General features: G+C 43.5%; 1 protein-coding gene across 2 annotated transcripts in view; it reads right to left on the bottom strand.

Moving 5' to 3' along the window:
- The window catches only part of plxnb3 (plexin B3), a 105,434-nt gene that overhangs the window by 59,668 nt on the left and 23,266 nt on the right, over nucleotides 1-22,500 (bottom strand). The window contains exon 1 of one of the 2 annotated variants that reach the window (XM_084069280.1): nucleotides 2,549-2,571. The exons of the other annotated variant lie outside the window; for it this stretch is intronic. The gene's annotated coding sequence lies outside the window, so the exon portion shown is untranslated. Of the gene's footprint in view, nucleotides 1-2,548; nucleotides 2,572-22,500 lie in introns of those variants that run through there. 2 annotated transcript variants of the gene reach the window in all.

Genomic DNA, 22,500 nt, shown 5'->3' with positions numbered 1-22,500 from the left:
TAGTGGAAACGCCACGGGGTGCATCTACTGTAGTGTCCAATTCAAATAGACTGAGATACGTTGTGTAGCAAGTGGTCATTTTGGCTTAATGCCCAATTCACGCCATGAGGTGTGAATTGAACGTGCCAGCACGATGCTGGCACGTTCTGATCGTGAAGCGAGTCTCAATGCAAAGTCTATAGAGACAAACCTCAACTTTGACGCTAGTGGTAAATGGCGTGTATAAATAGTGCCTTTTAATCCAAAGTGCTTTACGATGTGCATTGCACTCATCCGTTCATGCACACATTCACACACACCGATGGCGGAGGAAACCATGCACGGCACCAACCTGCACATCGTGAGCAATTAGAGGTTCAGAGTCTTGCTTAAGGACATTTTCACACTAATCCAGGGGGACCCGGGGATCGAACAGGGAACCTTCCATTTGCCAAGCGGCTGCTCTACCTCCTGCACCAGCACGCTATTTTTCTCCCTGTTCATCAGAGAAAGTACCACACCGTATTAAACACCCCACCATGATTTATTCTTTTTAAATATTTCTCTGCAAGTATCTTGGTCACACCAACATTATCCTTTACGCTTATTCATTAAGATTATGAAGATCGCGGTCCAGGCACCTAGGCTCAGTGTAGCCTGACAGCGTGTCGTGGGTTCGAGTCCCGATCCCGACGGCCTTTGCTGCATGTCACTCCCCATTCCCTGTCAGCCTACTGTCCCATCGAATAAAGGCTTAAAAAGCCCAAAAATAAATCTTTAAAAAGATTATAAAAATCACAGGTGTCATTTTTGCAGCTCTGGGGCTGTGGTGCTATGAGCGAGACAGAGCAGTCTGCTCTGCCCAGACACAGAGCCTGACAGACGGCTATCGCTGAGCGTGGACTAGTCACACAACACCACCACTTGGAATGGACAGAAACAAACTTCTGTAAGGAAAAAGTACTGTAGATACAGCAGGGTAAAAAAAGACATCATAAAAGAGCTGACACAGGCGCGGCGGAGAAGTAGGGAACCCGTTGCGGGTCTCTTGCAGCTTGTCTGTAAACAATATATTAAATTTAGTTGATAAATAGGTAATGTAGTCGGCCAATATTGATTCGGTCAATATCGATTCCTTTCCCATCTACAGCAGCTAGTTGACAATTAATTCCTCCCCACACACATTTGTGTGTTGTCACTGCTGTTGTATCCTACTGACTCACCTGCCAGTGAGGAGGGGGTGGGGGGGGGGGGGGTGGGGGACGTAGACTCCGTAGAGCCTTCGCTCTCCTACTCCACCCGCCCAACACTCCCTGCTGACAGGTGCCGCCCCAGCACCGTAATATCACCCTGCCTGTAACTCGACAACGTTTAAATCTTTGGTGGTAAAAGTATCACTCTACCTTGTTTACCTTATTATGCCTGTAACCTAGCAACGGCCTCCAGCTGTCAGATACAATGTTAACTAGCATCAGTTTGCCACAGGCCAAAAGTGAATTAGAACAACTTATAACCACCTAACTGTGGTATAATCATATTAATGCGTTGAGGTTGTGCTATACCGTAAGATATTGCCACTGCTGTGATGATCTGCGGCATTCAGCCTTGTGCCTACGACCGCATATCTAATTGTACAGTATAGCACTACCTCTCATGTAGTGTTAATTATACGGTTGAATTTCCCCTCAGGGATCAATTAAGTGAAATCTAATCCAACAGCTTATTGTTAGATGATATGAAATGCAAACCCAAATCATCATGACCTCTGATCTTTAAAACACAGTCAGTAGTTTGAGGTTTTCCCAATATGACCACGCCCCCTCAGTGTGGTCGTATCATGGCCAGACTTCTCGGACTCGAATGTAGAAGATGAGTTCCAAGAGACGTAGTAACACAGCTATCAGAAAACAATGAAACCATCAACACAGAAACAATTAACAGAGAAACCATCAACCATGACAGTATCAACACCAACATAAACCATCAATCTTAAACACAGAAACCTTAAGTTGCAGGACCACAATGGAAACAAGTCCCCAGGACTTTTTTGTGTTATCCTTTTAGCCTAAATGTCTGGCTGTGCAGTACCTCGTGCTGTTTCTGACTATTCAAGTATTCCATCAATCGATCAACACAAAGATGTTCAACACTAATTATCAACCATGAAAACATCCAGACAGTCAACTCTCGCTTTCCAAATGTCTATCTCTGGAGGCCTTTGTTTTACAACACAAATACTCTTACTCATTGTACCCCTCACACACACTCACACAACAATGTACAACACACACACACACACACACACACACACACACACATACACATACACATACACACACACACACACACACACACACACACACACACACACACTTAACAGTGATTGTAAAGTAACATGTAACACAATCAGATGTCTGTTAACAGTTCATTAACACAGTCATCTGTCAGAGATAGACAGATAGGATGAGAGAACACACAGGGTAAAGAGATGAACAGACAGACAGACAGACAGACAGACAGACAGACAGACAGAGGGTATATAAAACTTCCATTGCAGACAGACACTTACTTTCCCCAGAAAATGATTCCTGTTCTGCCTTTCATTCTGCCAACAAAAAGGACAATGCAAAGACTAATCCCCTGCTTCAAAATCAAAATAAAACGACACACCGGCAGACAGCTGTCAAACGGAAGACTTGTCAGGAAAAGAAAGAAAGAAAAAAAGAGAAGGAAAGAGGAAGAGGGAAAGAGAGAGAGAGGCAGCAGCCGTATCGCTTGGCTGTAATCCCATTATAGTGAACGAACATTGTTCTGAAGAGAGAGGGAGAGAGAGCGAAAAAGAGGAGTGGTCCAGTGGGAATTGAGAGGGGCGGGTTAGGGGACCGTGTAGAGAGATTCCCCTCTTTGACACACGCGCGCACACACACACACACACACACACACACACACACACACAGAGAGAAACACACAAACACGCGCGCGCGCACATGCACACACACACACACACACACACACACACACACACACACACACACAAACACATATGCAAGCTCAACCCAAAACTAGGCAGAGTCATGTTACTTAATATTTAATTATTCGCTGGTTAGAGGCGTGAAGAGAGAAAGATAGAAGATCAAAGGTTTTCTACCATCCCTCTCTCTCTCTCTCTCGCTCTCATATACATCTCTTGTACCTCTCTCTCTCTCTCTCTCTCTCTCTCTCTCTCTCTCTCTCTCTCTCTCTCTCTCTCTCTCTCTCTCTCTCTCTCTCTCTCTCTCTCTCTCTCTCTCTCTCTCTCTCTCTCTCTCTCTCTCTCTCTCCTTAATTATATATCTCTTGTATGTCTCATCATGTTGCAACCAAACGCTAAATGAATTTTAAATGACTTATCATCATACATCAAAATAAAGAAACATGGGAATTAGTGTGATGGCAATGTGTGTGTGCAGTGTGCGAGTGTGCATGCGTGCGTGCGTGCGTTAGGACACCAGTGAGCTCAGCTGGGAGTGTTTGTCCACTTCTCATCAGGAACCTCATACAATATTAATCACACGCACACACGCACGCTCACACACCCACACACACACACATGCCCACACCCCAGGCTGTTTTTACCATGTGTGAATTGAGCCGCAGGGGTGTGTTTGTGTGTAGGGATGGATGGGGGGATGAATTTAGAGGAGGAACAGAGAGAATTGTTTAATGTCTCTCCTTCCTTCTGAACTCTGCTTATACCGCTTTCTGTCTGATGTTCTGATGTGTTCTCTTGTAAGAGGAAAGGGAGTTAAATGAGGGGAAGAGGAGGTAAATGGAAAAGGAGAAGAACGGCAGAACGAGAAGGAGTAGAAGAGGGAGGTGAAGGAGGTAAAGTAGGAAGGAGGAGTGGAAGGAGGAGAAGGAGAAGTGGAGGAGATAGAAAGGGGAAGAAGTGGAGGAGAAAGGTAGAGGGGGATAAGGAGGGTCGAAAAAGAGAAGAGAATTAGGAACGCAAGAACAAAGAGGAGAGAAGAGCTGTCAGTGAACACAGAGAGCGTGAAGGAAACAGAGACAAACGAAAGAGTAATGAGGGGGAGGTGTGTGTGTGTGTGTGTGTGTGTGTGTGTGTGTGTGTTTGTGTGTGTGCGACTGTGTGTGTGTGTCTGAGTGAGGCCAAGGGTGAAAGGTGACACACAGTAATTGGAAGGAAATGCGCATGATGGAGCGAGAGCAGGAGAGGGAGTGGAGAGAGAGGGAAAGCGATAGAGAGAGGTAGGGGGTGGCAGGTGGAAAGAAACGAACCATCAGACAGAAAGACAACAAGACAGACAGACTAGACAGACAGACAAGACAGACAGACATGATTTCCAAAAGCACATTAATAATTTATAATAACTGCACCAATATGATGCAGATCACATTCAAACTCATGCTAATGTAACATAAATATACAGTACTAGAGTTTCGGGGGGCTACGCCCCCCTCAACCCCAGCCGCGCACGGGGCCCAGCGTGGCCGTGTGTATATTGGGGGACCCAAATCGCCGGAGTGAAACTGTGGAAAAGTTTTTTTGAAAAAGGAAAAAATTTGAAGAAATAATATTTGTTATGTTTCAGGGGGTCCACAGGGGGTCCGCGGACCCCCTGATGGTCCACTGACCCCCTGTGGAGTGTTGGGACGCGCGGGGACACCCCTGGAACATTGCGGACCATTTCGGTGTTTTTTTTTTTTCATGAAGGTGGTTGCTTGTTTCTGGCGCAGGCTGTGCAAACCTGGCAACCCAGCGCATGCTGCCGCACGTTTAAGTGGCGTAGCGTCATGAGGCTCAGTGGGGCCGTGGCTCGGTCAGTGAAGAGCCTGTAGTGCGGATGATATGTGGCATAGAGGGGCAGATTGTAAATCCACAGAGGAAAGATCCGTGGGCTACCATTGGTTCAGCGATGTGTGCGGGCGCCCTGCGGCCCCTCCTCCTCCACCAATGTGCAGTATTGAGAGCCCTGACGTCACAACAATTGGAGCGATGGGCACTGCACTGTGGTTGGTTAGGGTACACCTAGGGCCCAGGTAGAACCCAGTTAAAGCCTGCATGGGCAAACCCAGTTAGGACCCGCCTTGGTCCCACATAAACATGGCTAGTTGGGGCCCACCTAAGGGCCAGGTAGAAGCTACTTATAGCCTGCATGGGCATCGCAGTTGGGACTGAAGTGGATGCCGCTGACATTGCTGACATGGGGTCCATATGGTTTAGCCCACCTTGAAACCATATGGGAACTACGCTGGCATGCTGGCTGTAATGCAAACGCGGCATCATACCTGCAGTGTGTAGTTTGATGTTGTGTGTGTAGCAGATATACCTGCAGTGTGTAGATCAATGTCCATAGGAAAGTCAATGCCCAGCAGTGGTTTTTTTCCCCAGCAGAGTTTCTAGTGTCTCTGTGTGTCTCTGGAAGAGGTTGCACATGAACTCTGCAGCCGCACTGAGGCGCTCCAACACAAAGACTCTGACATTAAGCTGCTTCACACAACAAACATCAGCACCACGCTGCTGTTTGTCCAAAAGACACAATATGTCCTGTCCCACTGACGTCATGTGTTCATTTATCGACAGCCGTACAGACTCCTTTTGACACATTTTACGTCGTTTATCCAGCTGTCACTGACTCTCCACATCGGGCTGTTATTTTGCTGCGATCAAGTCAACGATGTGAGAGATTAGCTATCACAGACGGACGGACAGGGGCTGAAACATAGTCTTGCGCCATGCCTTTCGGCCTGGCGGAGACAATAAAAAACCGAAAGTAAAGGAAATGGCCATTTCTGCAACAGAAGTAGTCAATAAAGTATGCTATGAAAACATGGGCCACATTGGCAAAGAATGTAAGAAAGAGGCAATGATGTAGAAAATAGCCGATCTCCAAGCTTACAAAGCCTGTCAACGTGAGGCGTTTCGAGCTTGTAGATCGGCTATTTTCACAATATTTACTTGTGGAACGGAGTCAAACAGAATGGGGGGGTCCCAGATCAAGTACGTGTATTTGGGGGGGGGGGGGGGGGCGGCGTGAAAGGGTTGATAAACACTGCTCTAATCGGAGCGAAATTATCTGAAATTACTACATGACCATAATGCAGCCTAACATGCGTTGCACGGGGCGGTCCTGCCATTACGTTAGTTACTGTAGTTGCTGTGGAGCTACATCAGGGTTGAGCTCTAGGGGGTACGGGCGGGTACGGCGTATCCTTAGTTCTGAGACTGTGGGGGCTGGGGGCTCGCGCGTGCTCCACATGCACTCACCGTCAGCGGCGGTCGTTAACACCTTAAAGTTTAAACAATAGCCTCTGAAGGTTCGCGCCGTCAGTGGCGAGACATTCTCAATAGCGTCTACCTGGCTGCTTTGCATAACATTAGGCTACTGGAGAAAAGCCATGGACTTGAATTGCATGTGCACTGCAGAGTGTGAGGGGGATTGCTTAGCAGAGCACCCAGTTCTCTGAGACAAGACAAAGACAAGGTGTCTGATTATTTTAACTGCTTATGTGTGGGTGAGTCTATGTAAAGGGATTTTATATAAAACTAAAAGGAAAATAAAATAATTGATTAATTGAAACAAAAATAAAAACAACAAATTAACAATGCAACAAAATAATAAGAAATATAAATACATTAATAATCACATGTTGAATACAGTATTAGTAAGTGGCTATGTGCACATGCCTGCGCACGTGCGCGCGCACGTGACGTCATAAAATACAGTACCCTTAGTTCAAAAATCCACAGCTCACCACTGAGCTACATAGTTCTCCAGAAGACACACACAAACATACACCATCTACAATGGACGAACTGAGCAGCAATATAGACATTCACCACACGAACGTGCATTGTTGACAAAGTGATTGCACAGGCGCTGCAGGCATGACAACCAGGTTAGCGTTAGCGACATGGCAGCTATCACAGCGCCCTGTCCGTCGTGCTGCAACTGCCTGTGATGGCTACAGCAGTAACAGCAAGCTGTCTGCGATGCCATTGTCTGGAGACTGCTGTTAGCGTGACACGACCAATGAGAGTGAGCGCTGTAGTTGTTGCTAAGATACGGTGGCGTCTCTGCCCCATAGCTTGTAGATCTCTCACACATGATTGGCGTAGGCTGCGTTGCCAGGTCTGACTTTGTGTGTAAGCAATGGTCGGCTTATTTTTGCGCGCCTTTGGGCTCGTTTGCATTGTGCGCACGGCAGCGCTTGTTTAGCGTACGTCAGCGCGACGTGGCAACGGACGTGGCAACGTGAAAGGTGATTGGCTGGTGAAAAGAAACACCCGACGTTACACCAGAAATGGTGCCTGGAGAAAATGGTGACCAAAAAAAAAGTTTTGAAAAAAAGGAAAAAAAACCCGCAGCGGCTGGCAGCTGTTGTGGTGATGAGGTGGTGCGCACGGTAAACGGTACGAAGCTGGCTCCCCTTCCGTTTTGTCCGACATTTGGTGAGTAGAATTAATTATGTTGCGCGGTGGAAACGGTGTAGTGAGCAGTGAGATGTCCCCTACGCGAGGCGTAAATTCAGCGCGGCGGCCGTGGCGAGTCAGTAGGCGACATGTGGTCTGGCGGTGCGTTGTTTATTCGATAACAGAGCTGTGGGGTGTCACCACCGAGGGTGCGGAAGTTGCTCGGCATTTATATAGTTAGATAGTAAAAAAAAAGACATTAATAATAATAATATTGTGTGTTTAATTGGTACACTCTGGAGAGAGAGAGACGGGGGGAGAGAAAGGGGGAGAGAGGAAGATGGACAGATGAGCGGGTGGCACGGAAAGCGTGCTGAGATCGCGGGTTCAAGTCCAAAAGTTTAATAAAAAGAAAAGAACTGTTATATAATGAGAGAGAGGACAGTTAACAATAGTTGGTTTGTTAGCTACTGGCAGAACGAGGCATCACACACTCTCTGTCTCGCTGGCGCTCACGCACACGCACACACACACACACACACACACACACACACACACACACACACACACACACACACACACACACACACACACACACACACACACACACACACACACAAAGGATCCAGAATCCGAACTGTATTTACCCAGAATCCATCACAACTGTATTCTGTCTGTGTTTTAATAGCAGTAATCATGGTAATCAGTTGCAAATTTTCCTGGACTGTGGAGCTGGGTGTTCCAAAGGCTGGAACAGATACGATATGGATCACAGCCACTACTCAGCGGCGTTCCAGTTGCACTGGTAAATGCTTTTCTAGTCTTCCAAACATCACATTCATTCATCAACACACACATTTATTCACCATTCATACACACACATTCACACACAGACGGCGGATGCTCAGGCATCAGGCAACCATGCAAGGCATCAACCTGCCTGTCGGAAGGAGTTAGGCGTTCCGTGTCTTGCTCAAGGACACTTTGACACGATGGCAGGATGCGATGCCAGGAGAACCGCCTGGTTCCCAGACGACCACGCTACCACTGGGCCAACGCCTCCACATAGTGAACCAATGGCAGGCGTCTTGGGCCCAGCATGCATTACACCTGCTGCTGCGGTTTGCCAGGTTGAGCAGTGCAATTGCTGTCGTTGGTCCATTTATTAAAACAATAAAGGTGGTGTCACATCCTCTTTGTATGGATCATTAATCACAATGTTTATGAAATACTGCTGTCATTAAAATACATGACTTTGAGTGCATCAGGAGTGTGGGGACAAGTCCTGCGGCGGAGGAGCAGTAGTACTACAGTCAGTAGTTAATTAGATATTTTGAAAACCTATGTAGATGTATATATAAATAAACCATCTTATTGTCTCCGCCAGAGGTGGAGAGTATGTTTTCGTCTCCGTCCTTCCGTGTGTCCGCCAAGCTAACATTGGTCAAGCTTCACGTGACAATATAGGTCACGTGAAGCTTGACCAATAGGTATGTCACTTCAAAAAATCATTTATATTTGAAGTGAGTTCCATCAGCAAAGCTAACATTGGTCAAGTGACACGTGACAATATGTAATATAAATAGGTAAGACAGGATTAATCAGGAACAGTACTGGCGGAGACCTGTGCTCCGAGGAGCACAGGTCTCATACTGTTCTCATACTGTTCTCATACTGTATAGGAAGTACAGTGGGCTATATGAACCATCTTGGTTACCTCATAATTTCCAGTATCCCTTATCAGAGCATGCGTTTTTAACACAAAATGGAATAAGTGTCCTCCTGATGACATCACAGGAGAACTCTGTATGAGGTGACCAGTTGCTAAACCAGGATAATGCCCTGAGTCAGCAGATGATGTCATCTGCCAATTAGAAGCCTTGGGGGATCTAAATCTGAGATTATGTTATGGATAATCTGAAAAAGTTAACCTGACTTTAATCTCAAAATACGATTCATAGGTTTAAGAACGTGCTAACTGACACTTCTACTGCAACTCCTCTTATACTCCTTCAAATGCTCTTCTCCATCTTCAACCTTTCCTTTTCCTCGTCTCATCTCTTGTCGCCATTATTGGCCCTTTTTACAAAGCACAGGAAGACGTGTAGGATAGACATAGTAGTAGGATAGCTTAGACAGTGTAAGTCAGATATTAGGATAGCTGAGACAGTGTGAGTCAGCTTCTTCCATGAATATCTTACCCCAACATTGTTTTTATGAAGCATTTTGTTCATTGAACAATAGCGTGTTCATCCAACTGGTACGAAAAAGGTACGAAGCAAAGGTACGAAAAATGCCAGCAATCAAAATCGCTGCTGGCTTTACATGCGAGTGGGAAAGGGGTAGATAGCTGAGACAGCGTATGAGTGTTTGATAGTGTAGGATAGCTTAGCATGTAGGAGAGTCAAATAGTAGATGGCTGAGAGTGTAGGGGAGTCAGATAGCAGGAAAGCTGAGACAGGGAGACTCAGATGATAGCAAGATAGCTAAGACAGTATAGGAGAGTAAGATAGTAGGTAGTAGTAAACACATCTTTTCTAATTCATTCAACCATCTGCTCCCAAGGTCTGCTGGGAGATCGCACACCTGGAGACCACCTTACAGATAATGAGCTGCTTCCTGTGGCATTAATGAGCCATTGGTAGCAGGCAAATAAATGATCCCGCTGTCTGTATTGATCAGTGATCAGAGGTCAATGAGCTCAGCTGAATAAACAATAATTCATTGTCAGCTGACCTACGCACCAGGTCACTCATGCACGCATGTGCACACACAATCAAATCTACCATATGGGCCAATTTTATGGACAATGTATTTTTCATCATAAATTATCAAATCACATATCTTTATCACAGATATATACTGGTAGTAGAGCTTTCTCCATTATTCATCTCTTCTCCTCCTTCTACTCCTCTTCTCTCATCTCCATTCTGGTTCCGTCACGTCGTTGTTCAATAATATCTACATGATCAGAAGAATATTTAGTGTCCACTATGTCTCTGATCCTCGTACTCATTACTGGTGTTCTGCCTGTTATTTTTAAAACCCTGATCCTGCAGAGATCACTCCTGCCAGATTATGATTTTCTACAGAGCCGTCTTTTTGTGGCCCAACTTGGCGCAATTTGTTTTTGCACCCACTTTTATCCAAAAACACACCCAAGCTGCACTTGCCCAGCATAATTTCAGCAAATGATACAGGTTGGCAAATGTTGAATCATTTTTTTCATAGTTTGCATATACCGGTATGTACATAGGACAGGTTATATAGGCTACTGGATGTACATATGGTTTCACGCCTCTCTCCATGGTGCTGAATAAGCACATTTCCAGGGGCCAGATGAACCCTTATGGTCAGTAGCACCCCTCATACAGTCACAACCATTCATTCAAGATTGACTTTTACTTGTCAATATGCATACAACAATCTTTTTTTAAAGTCTTCTCTGATTGGTTAATTCCAAGAATGAAATTAGAATCTGTTAACGTGTCGTGGATCAATTACATATCGCTGGGCAGAAACCTCTAATCTCCACATTCTGGAAAACGTTTAGTGTTTTGTTTTTTTGTAAATTAAGGCCCTACTTGATCACACTACAGTGTCATACAAAAGCATCAAAAGTAGCAGATATACTGTACAAGATTTTGAGCTTACAGATCTGCTACTTTTGCTATTTTTTTATTTGAATCCTGAAAAGTAATACATTTAGTTTTGTTTCTTTTCAGGTTACTGGTCTAGAATTAATTAGCTGCTCTTGTGTTTTAGTTGAATGTCTAATTCTAGCGCTTTGCCGTGCTGTAAATGTTGAATGTCAGTAGGAAACAACAACACCATGCTGTTTTTGTATTTCATATTTCAGTAACTAAATTATTTACAACTATATAGATGAATGGGTGTGTGTGTGTGTGTGTGTGTGTGTGTGTGTGTGTGTGTGTGTGTGTGTGTGTGTGTGTGTGTGTGTGTGTGTGTGTGTGTGTGTGTGTGTGTGTGTGTGTGTGTGTGTGTGTGTGTGTGTGTGTGTGTGTGTACTTTAGCAATAATGTATTTTAATATTCTTGTGTTGATCATTTTCAGACTTAAACGCTTGAACCCAAGTGTCCCTATCCTGGGCATGTCATAACATACGGCAAAAAAATAGACCCCCATTCGGGGAAATAGCAGATCTACAAGCTCACAACGTGTCAGATTTTCAGCGAAGTGATTTGGTGTAGAGGGAAAAAAGGAGGGTACATAGACTGACACCTAGGGGAAACCGGTCAACAAAGTATAGGGTTTTAAGTGGTTGAACAGAAGAATCTATAGACTTCTGGACAATTAACCCATTAAAACCGGGAATGCATCTGTGTAACCACTTTAACCATTATTTTATACTATGGTGTCAGGCTACGCTGTCAGGCTACACTGAACCTAGGTGCCTGGACCGCTACACCAGTGGTCCAGGCCAGAAGCAAAGATTTGAGTTACAAATGTTCGCTTTAAAAAATATATATATATATATTCAAACATTTGCACAAATGTTCATGATTTTTCTGAAAATAGCAGATCTACAAGCTCATAGTGCGGCGCTCGGTGCCACGCTATGAGCTTGTACATCTGCTTTTTTTCAATAGCCAAAGTATAAGATCATTGTTAAAGTGGTTAAAATCTAAAATGACAGATGCTTTCCCGGTCTAGTGGGTTAAGAACACTGCAATGCTTTAGAAGATTGAGAAATGTGACTGAAGTCCTCACTGCATGATCTTTGTTGGTTGGGTAGGTGGATCAGGATCGGATTGTTGTTATTATGTTAATGAACAGGTTCAGATTAAGAATGGGGGTGGATACACGGTTAACTATGAACACAAACATGAAAATAATAATTCGCTCTCCGTTTAGGACTCATTACCCGAAAATGTAAAATAAATTATACAAAAATCATATTAATTATTTAAATATTACATTTAATTGTTCCTCGTACAATACTGTGCTGCTTTAGCAGTTCTACATGCTCTCTCTGTGTTTCAAAGGGACCTTCAGCAGTTCTCAGATTGGATGCACATGAATTAGTTGTTGAAGTGTTTGGTTCTATGGGACACGCACTGCTTTTTTCTACCAAAGCGAGGCTACCCACCGTACTCGTAGGGTGCAGGATAGAAAGCTGCCACGAAATATAATATTAACATTAAAGGCGGGGGATAGGTGGCTTTGTAGCTATTCCATATAAATCCCAATTAAGTTTCACTTTCGTTTTGAAGAGCTTGGCTTTGAAAATAAACAAATAGATAAAGAGAACTAGGAAACTTCCAAGGAAAGTGGAAAACATTTCAAGAAAAAACAGATGATAGATGACTAACTTTATTTGAATGCTGTTCACCTTGAAGGCTCTGTCTGCTCGCTTCAGTCAAGTATGTTGGTTGCACAACATACAACTCAATGATGCAGTTGGTGTGTCCAAGGCTCGTGATGTGCACTGAAATGTTATTATATCTATAAATAGGAGGTCATGCTAAGGTTAACCGTGGATAACCACCAACATTCCCACGTGTGCATGTCTACAGAGAAATGCCCAAACATGCCCATTTTTGATTCAGATATGCTGTTGTGCTGAATTGGAGGAGGTCAAGTTTCTTTTCCCATCACAGCAAATTGTTGAGAAACACTTTTTTGACGGAGCATTGATACAGTGTAGGTAACATATTGATATTGTATTGATAGGGAATTGACACTATATCAATACAGTATTGATACAGGGGGTTATTAACACATTAAGTGCTAGAGGTTTTTAAAAACAGGGTACAGCCAGTGCCAGCGTTTTTTTGCAGTTTATTGGCGATCTTTTTAGAGCTGTAGAAGTACATCCGGGTCCAACGAGTAAACAAAGGGTGTCTGGGCGATGGCCAAGGGTCCCGTCTAACAACTGGAACAATAACATTTTTACCGTGATCCGCCATTGCAGAGAGATCGCCCGTCGAAAATGGCTTGTTTTGACCACTGTAAAAAGATATGGAGATATGGACCTTTTTCTCAAGATCCCATCATTGGGGCGGATACGTTTATGGCACTCAAAGGGTGTATTTGCAAAAACGTAATATTACATTTTTGGCACTGAATGTAAAGAGTATTGATCCATTGTTGAAAACATATTGATAGAGTATGGATACAATATTGATATGGTGCAGATACGGTACAGACAGAGTATTGATTGATATAATATCACATAGGTATTGATGCGGTATTAATAGTGGTTTGGATATACTCTCTTCCTCTCCTCACCCTTCCCCCTTCACATCTCTCCCTCAATCTCTCGACCTCTCTGTTCTGTCAGTAGTTTGATTACAATGTCTTACTCACTGCATACAGTGTGTGTGGTCAATAGTTCCACTGTGTCTGTGCCCAAAACCTCCTGATCCCCAGCTACGCCATTACTTCCTCTGTAGAGCTCACACACACACACACACACACACACACACACACACACACACACACACACACACACACACACACACACACACACACACACACACACACACACACACACACACACACACACACACACACACACACACACACACACACACACACACACACCCATTCATAACTCTGTGTAAATACCAGGAAGTCATGTGAAGCTCCAGTGTTCTGACATCCCATAGTACTAAGAAGTTCTATCATTATTGACAACTCATTATTTTATCTGCCTGATCTGAATACAGCTTCACTGTCATACAACCTAGCTAGTTAATAAGTTTGACATTAGTTCTTTAGACAGTAGTCAAGAGACGCAGGGAGGATGAGAGAGAGGGGGGGGGGGCGGTATGGGAAGACTCTCTCTGTCTTGACTCTTCCCGGAAGAGACAAAACAGAGAGAAAGACAGAGAGAGGAAAGGATGCCATGTGACAAAGGTCACAAGCCGGAATCAAACGTGTGACGTCAGGAGAACATGGTATGTGTCTCATTCAACTGGAGCCCAGCGGCAGTGTGTGTGTTTCTGTGTTGGCCCAACAATGGACCATTCATTACCACAGTCAGAGGACAGCAGGCATGGCTAACAATGACACACACACAACATCCATCACAACTAGGGATGTCATAAATATCAATATATTATATTGAATAATGATCAGAACATTGTTACACATCGACAAATGTTTGCGGCATCGAACCAAATTGTTGTTGGCGTTGTGTTTTTAGATTTATTCTTTTGTAATCCAAGACAATGGGCAAACAAATGGAGGGGACGTAACACAGCCATTGCATGCAAACCCATGTTTCTCTGCCCTGATTTAGTGGCAGTTTGATGTATTCAAATTTTTTGTGACCCACCATATTTACATCTGACTGACTTATGTACTTACAGTTAAAAAAAAAACATTATGGTGCAATTATATAGGCCTTAATCCAAAGCACTTTAGAATGTGCACTACATGTGTTCAGTATTTGGCTCAAGGCCACTTCGACACAAAGCCAGAAGGAACTGGGGATCGAACCGGAAACCTTCTGATTCCAAGACGGCTGCTCTACCTGAGGCAGTGCCATAATTATAATATACACCGATGCAAACATGCACACGATGAATGTCTTACCAGGAAAGCATCTCTGTCATTTTAGTCTATTTATTAAAAATAGCAGATATACAAGTTCACAGCGCGTCACTTTGTGCCACGCTGCAAGCTTGTACATCAGCTATTTTTGGACATTTTTGAAAGATGCTGAAAGTGTGAGAACACCTGATTTAGAAGGCATTTGTAGAATCGGCCTCAGGTCTTAATGGGTTAACACTGCAAGTTCTTCAGATGGAATGCAGCCATTGGTCTCTGTTTTTGGACAGCATCCGCAGTTCAATACGTTCCATTTTTAAAAAGCAGCATGTGTTTTACATGCATGCAACTTTCATGCTCTTCATAATTAGTTTCACTCAGTTCACCAGGCTGGCTCATAGCCAGAAATGGTGCTGTTGTGTCACATCATGTACATTGTATACTGGTCTACTTTTGAGGCAGCGGCCATCCAGTATACTGTACAGCCTAAAGCATTCTAACAATGTGTCTTAAATTGCAAGCATTTGCAACTGTCACAATCCCTGGAACTTACTTCTACTGCAATTGACAAATGTCAAACCTGTCAGTTGCCAAACAGCATGTACTATTGGAGAGTTTTGTAAAAAAAGAAAAAAAAAAGAATGAACGAACGAACAGAAAAACTTTTGTTTGGCTCCTGGGTGTCATACCAACTAAATTGCTTTCTAGGCACTAGGCAGCATTCATCATCGGCACTGTAACGATTTTCATAGTGAGGACGAGACCAAAACTGGGCATCTATAAAAATAATGCCTGAGTGCTTCACTTTCAGTGTTTGTGTGCAGTCTGTGCACTGTGGGTTGGTTGTTGGTTGTAATGGAGCCGTCAAAAAGAGAAATAAACATGAGTGATGCTGCCTGAACCAAACCAAAATATCTTTCTGTGCTTGCATGTTCTGATGATAATGAGAAAATGTTAGGTTACAATGGAGACATTCTTTTCTAAGCTGCACGAGTAAGTTTTGCCTGAATCTTTATTTTTATTTTCTAGCAGACCAGCAAGTTTACATGCTGGTCTGCTACAGCCCGTGTTTTAATTTGAAATGTGCTGATAATCAGGAAAAATAATAATAATATAATAACACATTTACACTCACTTGTGACTGTTATCATTGACTCCAGTTCAGTTCCCAGACAAGAATTTTAGAAATTCCTCTGATCAGTCAGTCAGATGGTATGGTGGGACACTAATACTAACAATAATTGGTTAATTAACTAACAATTTTAGCTGTGGTTTACAGTGGCGTAACAGGCAGTGTACAGTGCAGTTGGACTGGGGCCCATGGGGAACCTGCAGTATGTTGAATGACTTTTGCGGATGATTCAGACTGCCGCATTGTAAGAAAAGGCCTGTGTTTTAAAGTGAAATAGCAATTTAAGAGAACATAGTTTGATTGAGAAGTTTATAAACACAATGGATTTTTTTTTTTTTTGGTACAGGTATGAAGAGATGATTGTTTGTTTCACCAAATTCAAAAGTGTTCTGGAAAAAAAATGCAATATTAAGATCAAACCTTAAATAGGACATGCTAATCCCCATTAAACATGTGCAGTTGCGTACAGACATGCACACATACAAGCGTCCATTTAGTAATCTGTGTTAATCTGATGTTTGTGATGCAGCAATCTGAGATATTATAGGAGCACTAATCTGACTATAGACTCTCTCTCTCTCTTTCACACTCACACACACACACGGAAAATGGTACTGTATGTAACATACTCAGACCAATATCTTGGTCTGGCTAAAGTATAGACTAGAGCCATAGTGAGAGATCAGTGTGGCCGTTATATCGGCTATTATTTTACTTTTTTGATGACGGTATTGGCAGTTATGCAGCCTATGTGTCCAGATTTTAACACCTGGCATCCCTGTTTTTGGCATGAGAAAACATTCAAATATTTTCAAAAATAGCAGATACTAAAAGCTCTCAACGCGATGTGTTGTAAACTTGGAGATCTGCTACTTTTTTTAATATGGCTTATATACCACATTTTTAACATTGTCATTTATATATGGTAAATTACTTTTGGGCTGATGTGTCATGTGTGTTCTCCATCAGCCTCATCACTAACTTTATGTTCAAGTTCAAGTGATTCATAACATTTTTAGAAAACGGCCTACATAGACACTGTTCAAACACACACACACTTCAAACCCACACACACAAACAATTTAAACATAGGTTCAAACCCATCCATAAACACACACATTGATTTGCAGTCAGTCTGTGACTGAATTTAGACTGTACAGCTGTTAGACTGTGGGTTAACGCATGCACGCACACACACACACACACACACACACACACACACACACACACACACACACACACACACACACACACACACACACACACACACACACACACACACACACACCATCATTCAAAGTGGAAGGTACTCCCGCAGGCACACTGTTAACAATGAAGAGAAAGGAACCTTATGGTTAAATTTACATTTCAGTTACAAACATGTCCCAAGTTCACTCCCCATATAGCAATGTGAGGGCCTTGAGCAAGGCACTCTGTAGGTGGATTGGTGACTGTGATATGTAGACAGATACTTGCAGGACTGGTATGATGTACACAGTAGACTGATATTGGTCAAAATTAACCAGTCTATGTACGTGTCTATGTGTGTGTGTGTGTGTGTGTGTGTGTGTGTGTCTGTGTGTGTGTGTGTGTGTGTGTGTGTGTGTGTGTGTGTGTGTGTGTGTGTGTGTGTGTGTGTGTGTGTGTGTGTGTGTGTGTGTGTGTGTGTGTGTGTGTGTGTGTGTGTGTGTGTGTGTGTGTGTGTGTGTGTGTGTCTGTACGCACGCGTGTGCGTGTCCCATCTATTCTAAGCAGAAGGGGGAGGGCCTGTGTAACAGATGCCTGCATGGGCTAAAAGACAGCTGCACCAGCTAGCCACCAATTAAACATGCGCACGCGCGCACGCACACGCACAGACACACACACACACACACACACACACACACACACACACACATACACACACACATAGTGTGGCAGTGGCAGATTATAGATTGTGTGTGTGTGTGTGTGTGTGTGTGTGTGTGTGTGTGTGTGTGTGTGTGTGTGTGTGTGTGTGTGTGTGTGTGTGTGTGTGTGTGTGTGTGTGTGTGTGTGTGTGAGAGAGAGAAAGACACCCACATTATTATTCTGCAGTCTATAATCTGCACTACAAATCTTCATTCTGGTGACAAACACTATGGGGTGAGAGAGATGGGGGAGGGAGAGGGAGAGAGAGAGATGAACAAGCAGATAGAGGCAAGATGACAGTGGGTTTATCCCAAAAAAGAGATCTTTGCACTGTGTGCGCGCGTGCGTCCGTCCGTTCGCGCGTGCGTCCGTCCGTCCGTGCGTGCGTGCGTGTGTGTACAGTATATATATACATACACACACACTTATCTTATTTATGTATTTATGTATAGATTTATTGATTGATTGTCACTACATACCCAGCCTTTATTTGTACTGGGTGAGGATAAAAGGACAGAGAGAGGGTGATAAGCTTGCACTGACTGGTCAGCTTCTCTATCTTCCCTAGGGGTTCTACGGCAGCTGACCGATCAGCGCAGCTGAGTGTCACCATGAGTGACCTCACTGCATTAGAAACACACTGCAACAAGTCGTACATGGATGAAACTCAGCCACCAAACGTGTGGATGTTGCATAGGATGTGGTAAAATTCACATCTGAGGACACACTGGAGTTTATCCAGGTGGCAGAGGAGCCAAAACACAGAGAAGTAAACGGTGACCTTCGACAGTTCACAGAATGGCTTCAGAGCCAACTTTACCCACACTGTTGGTATGATCCACAGTCCTAATGAGATTTCCATTTCCAACAACAGGCTCAGTTTCTTCTGAGGGATATCAGTGTGGTTGACACAAAGTACCATATCATCGCTTCACTCAATAGCTGCACCACGGCCAGAGTGCTGAATTTGCTTACAGATCCCACAGGCCATGACAAATTCACTTACACTACATTAAAGACTTATTTCTTGAAGACGTTTGGCTTAACTGAGGCAAGCGTGCCTGACAATTTCGCTCTCTGGCCAGTCTCAGTGAGGCTGAACCATCTGAATTGATAGACCACATGCCAGTACTTTTGGGCAACATTAAACCATGTTTGATCTTCAGAGAGCTGTTTCTATAACAACTGCCTGTGAACATGTCTGGTCAGCCCTGGCCAACGCTTACAGACTTTAGTGTTTTGGCTAAAGGTGCTGACGAGTTTCACTTTACCACAGAGGGAAGTTCTGTGTTTGCACATTTTGCTACCTCCATTAAGCGAGGCAACAAAGCCACTTCCCGGCCCACATCTACAGCTCCGCATCAAACCCACAGAGGGGCTGTGCTTTTATCACACGTTTTGGCAGGAAAGCCAAATCTTGTCGCCCACCATGCAGTTTCGGTGGCATGGAAGAGGCGAGGAGCAGGAGCTTGGTGAACGCCAAGGTTGTTGCCCACTCAGAGTGCCTATTCTTCATTAATAGTAAGGACACTCTTTCTTGATGGCACCAACAGCAGCTGGATGGCGGGAAAGCCTATGTACAGTATCAACAGGCCATGTTTCACCTACAACTTTGCTTTGATGACTGTGACAAAACCCCTGTTCACTTGTGAGTTTCTGAGCACCATGGGCCTTCTGGTGGATGTTGACAACTGCCGTCTCATTGACGTGAACTTGGTCTCATTTAGTCCTTCCCCCGTACACTCAGCGGTTGTTCCACAATGCACTTGTGACCACCTGCAACTTACCTGTACTCCGACTTTACCAAGCACAGAGTGAAGGACCTGCTTGACATAGGGATGTAAGAATGAACCCAACTCAAACCCACGATATGATTCATGATACTATACACAATACGATTTTCTCATGAATATTTTAACAAAATGAGATTCCACACAAATAATGTATTATCATGATTATATAATGTCTTTTATTTATATTATCTTTTCTATATCAAATTAAAGAATGGTTCAGGTTCAGGTTAATGCACACTTATTTATTTTTTTAAGATATATTTTTGGGCTTTTTGCATTTATTGATAGATAACAGTAGGCTGACAGGAAATGGGGAGAGAGACGGGGGGTGACACGCAGCAAAGGTCGTCGGGATAGGGAGTCGAACCCGCGACGCACTGTCAGGCTGGCATTGCAGCCTAGGGTGCCTGGACCGCCACGCTGCGGCCCAGGCCAATGCACACTCTTATGACGGTATCGTGCATCAAAAATACCAGATCGACAATCTCACAACTCATCATGATGCGACGTGTTGTGAGCTTGTAGATCTGCAATTTTCATGCCGAGTGCTCTTATGTCAGCCAACATTCTTTGGCCAGCCAATGGGTCTCGTCGTCGCATCGAAGTTCATCAACATTACTTTCTTCACCCACTTATTTGCTTCCTTCCATAACAACTCAGTCTGCCTCTCCTCATCACATCCACTATCGCCTTCACTCCCATCCTCTGTCTCAGTCAGTTCTATGCTGGTCTTTCCCTCCCTCAGTGACACGCCACACATCGATACAATCATCCTCATATCCGCTCCGTGAAGCTTCATCTCGTGCTCCACCCTTAGGGCCCACAACTCGTTACTTTGTGTCATGCAGCCATCTCATGCAACCTCTGAGGCAGGCTGAAAACACTTTCATCTTCAGGGATGGGGCAATACAGTATATTGCACACAGACACATATATATATAAATATATATACTGTATATCTCTGCTGTCCAGTGCGAACCTGCTAACTCCAAAACGCTCATTGTTCAGGAAACGAAAAAACAAAAGATACATTTTTCAGGAAATGAAGAAAACCTTATATTTTTAAAACAAAGCAATACTGCCTCATCAAAGTTGGTATAGTGACTTTATATATTGTCATATACTTGCATGTGTCATTGTATTATCAACACTTTAACCAAATCGCGGGTAAATCAACACTTTACCCAGCGCAAGTGGAGTTAGTAGTTTCAGACGAACAGAAATCAAGCTGAAATGGAGTTAGGTGTCCAAACAACAATAGCTCCACTCGCTGCTGAGGGAGAGGTTTCAAAAGGGTAGAAATTCCTAAAAGCTAACAATGGATCTCCAAGCTCACAATCCATCACAACAGCGTGTGAATTAATGCCCTGATGCTTCATGACACTTATTATATAGGCCTACAATAATAAACAGGACCTTAAATATTACAATAACTTCTGCAAAGAGGTAGTAGAACTAGCGCGGCAGAAATGCTATGAACGTCTTTCTTCTTGTCACATTGCTCTCCTCATTAAACGCTTCATAGATTTTAGAAATATAATTACTTGTTTTCATAACATTAGCGTCAGTGCTAAGTTTGATAAACAGGTACACTGCATAGTTTTAACAGACTACGGGGAGCTTGTTTACGTGTTCCTCCTCTTTGTTCACTGCTACTCATGCTGTGAAAAGGCAGCACTGGAGAGGAGAGGGGGGAGTTGTTTGTTTTTGACGGACAGTATGAGGATCCAATGGAGTTGGGAGTTTTCGTCAGAGGCGCTTTTTAATACTTTTCTTTGGTTCAAATGTTTTGATTTTTTTACACAGACATAAAGGGTGTTCAATAGCGTTGATTTATGAAAAAAAAAAAAAAAAGATGAAAATGGTGTTAGCTGGTTCGTCCTGGACACCGACGATATAGTGTATGGTTAAATGCTTATTTCTGTTTAACCCATTAAGACTGGGAACGCATCTGTGTCATTTTAGATTTCTTTGGCTTTTCAAAAATAGCAGATATACAAGCTCAAAACGCGATGAGCTTGTAGATCTGCTATTTATTTTAAATTGTGAACATTTGTGCAAATATTTGAATATATATATATTTTAAAGCGAACATTTGTAACTCAAATCTTTGCTTCTGGGGGTCCCTGGAACAAAATATTATATATATTTATTTATTTTTCATATTTTTAGGATTTCAAAAACATTTTTAGAATCGGCCTCAGGTCTTAATGGGTTAACAGCATGTGACCCATTCCGAGCAGTGGGCAGACGTTGAGTAGCACCCAGGGACCAGCTGTAGCTCTAAGGCCAGGAGTAGCCTATGTCCCCAACATGGGAGGAAAGCCACATGAACACAGGGGGGAACATGCAAAGGTCCCTTTGGGGTTGTGAACAACCTTGTTTGCTGTGTGGCAAACTGGCAACTGTGTGTGGCAAACCCCATTTTTTCACCCAGTGTCAATTGCCTATGTAATCCTGGGCACTACTCTCCCACTGCCAGCCTAGGGAGAGCCCAGAACTGAGCTCATGCCTCCTTCAATGCATGAGGAGCTAGCAAGCAACTGTGCTTTTTGATTGATTGATTGATTGATTGATTGATTGATTGATTGATTGAATACCTTATTAACAGTTTGCAAACAGTGCAGATGTACATTTATACAATAATGCTAAAAGGATTAAACAAAAAGCCCTGATGGCTTGTTTCCATTGTGGTCCTGTGTATTCAATTCATCATTGCCAACCACTGAGACACAGTACCACCCTTATCTGCTTCTCTGGATGATTCCAAGGAC

This window comes from Gymnoscopelus microlampas, assembly GCF_963454915.1.
Source record: "Gymnoscopelus microlampas genome assembly, chromosome: 10".
Taxonomy (NCBI): Eukaryota; Metazoa; Chordata; class Actinopteri; order Myctophiformes; family Myctophidae; genus Gymnoscopelus; species Gymnoscopelus microlampas.
This window is presented reverse-complemented; position numbering and strand designations above follow the sequence as displayed.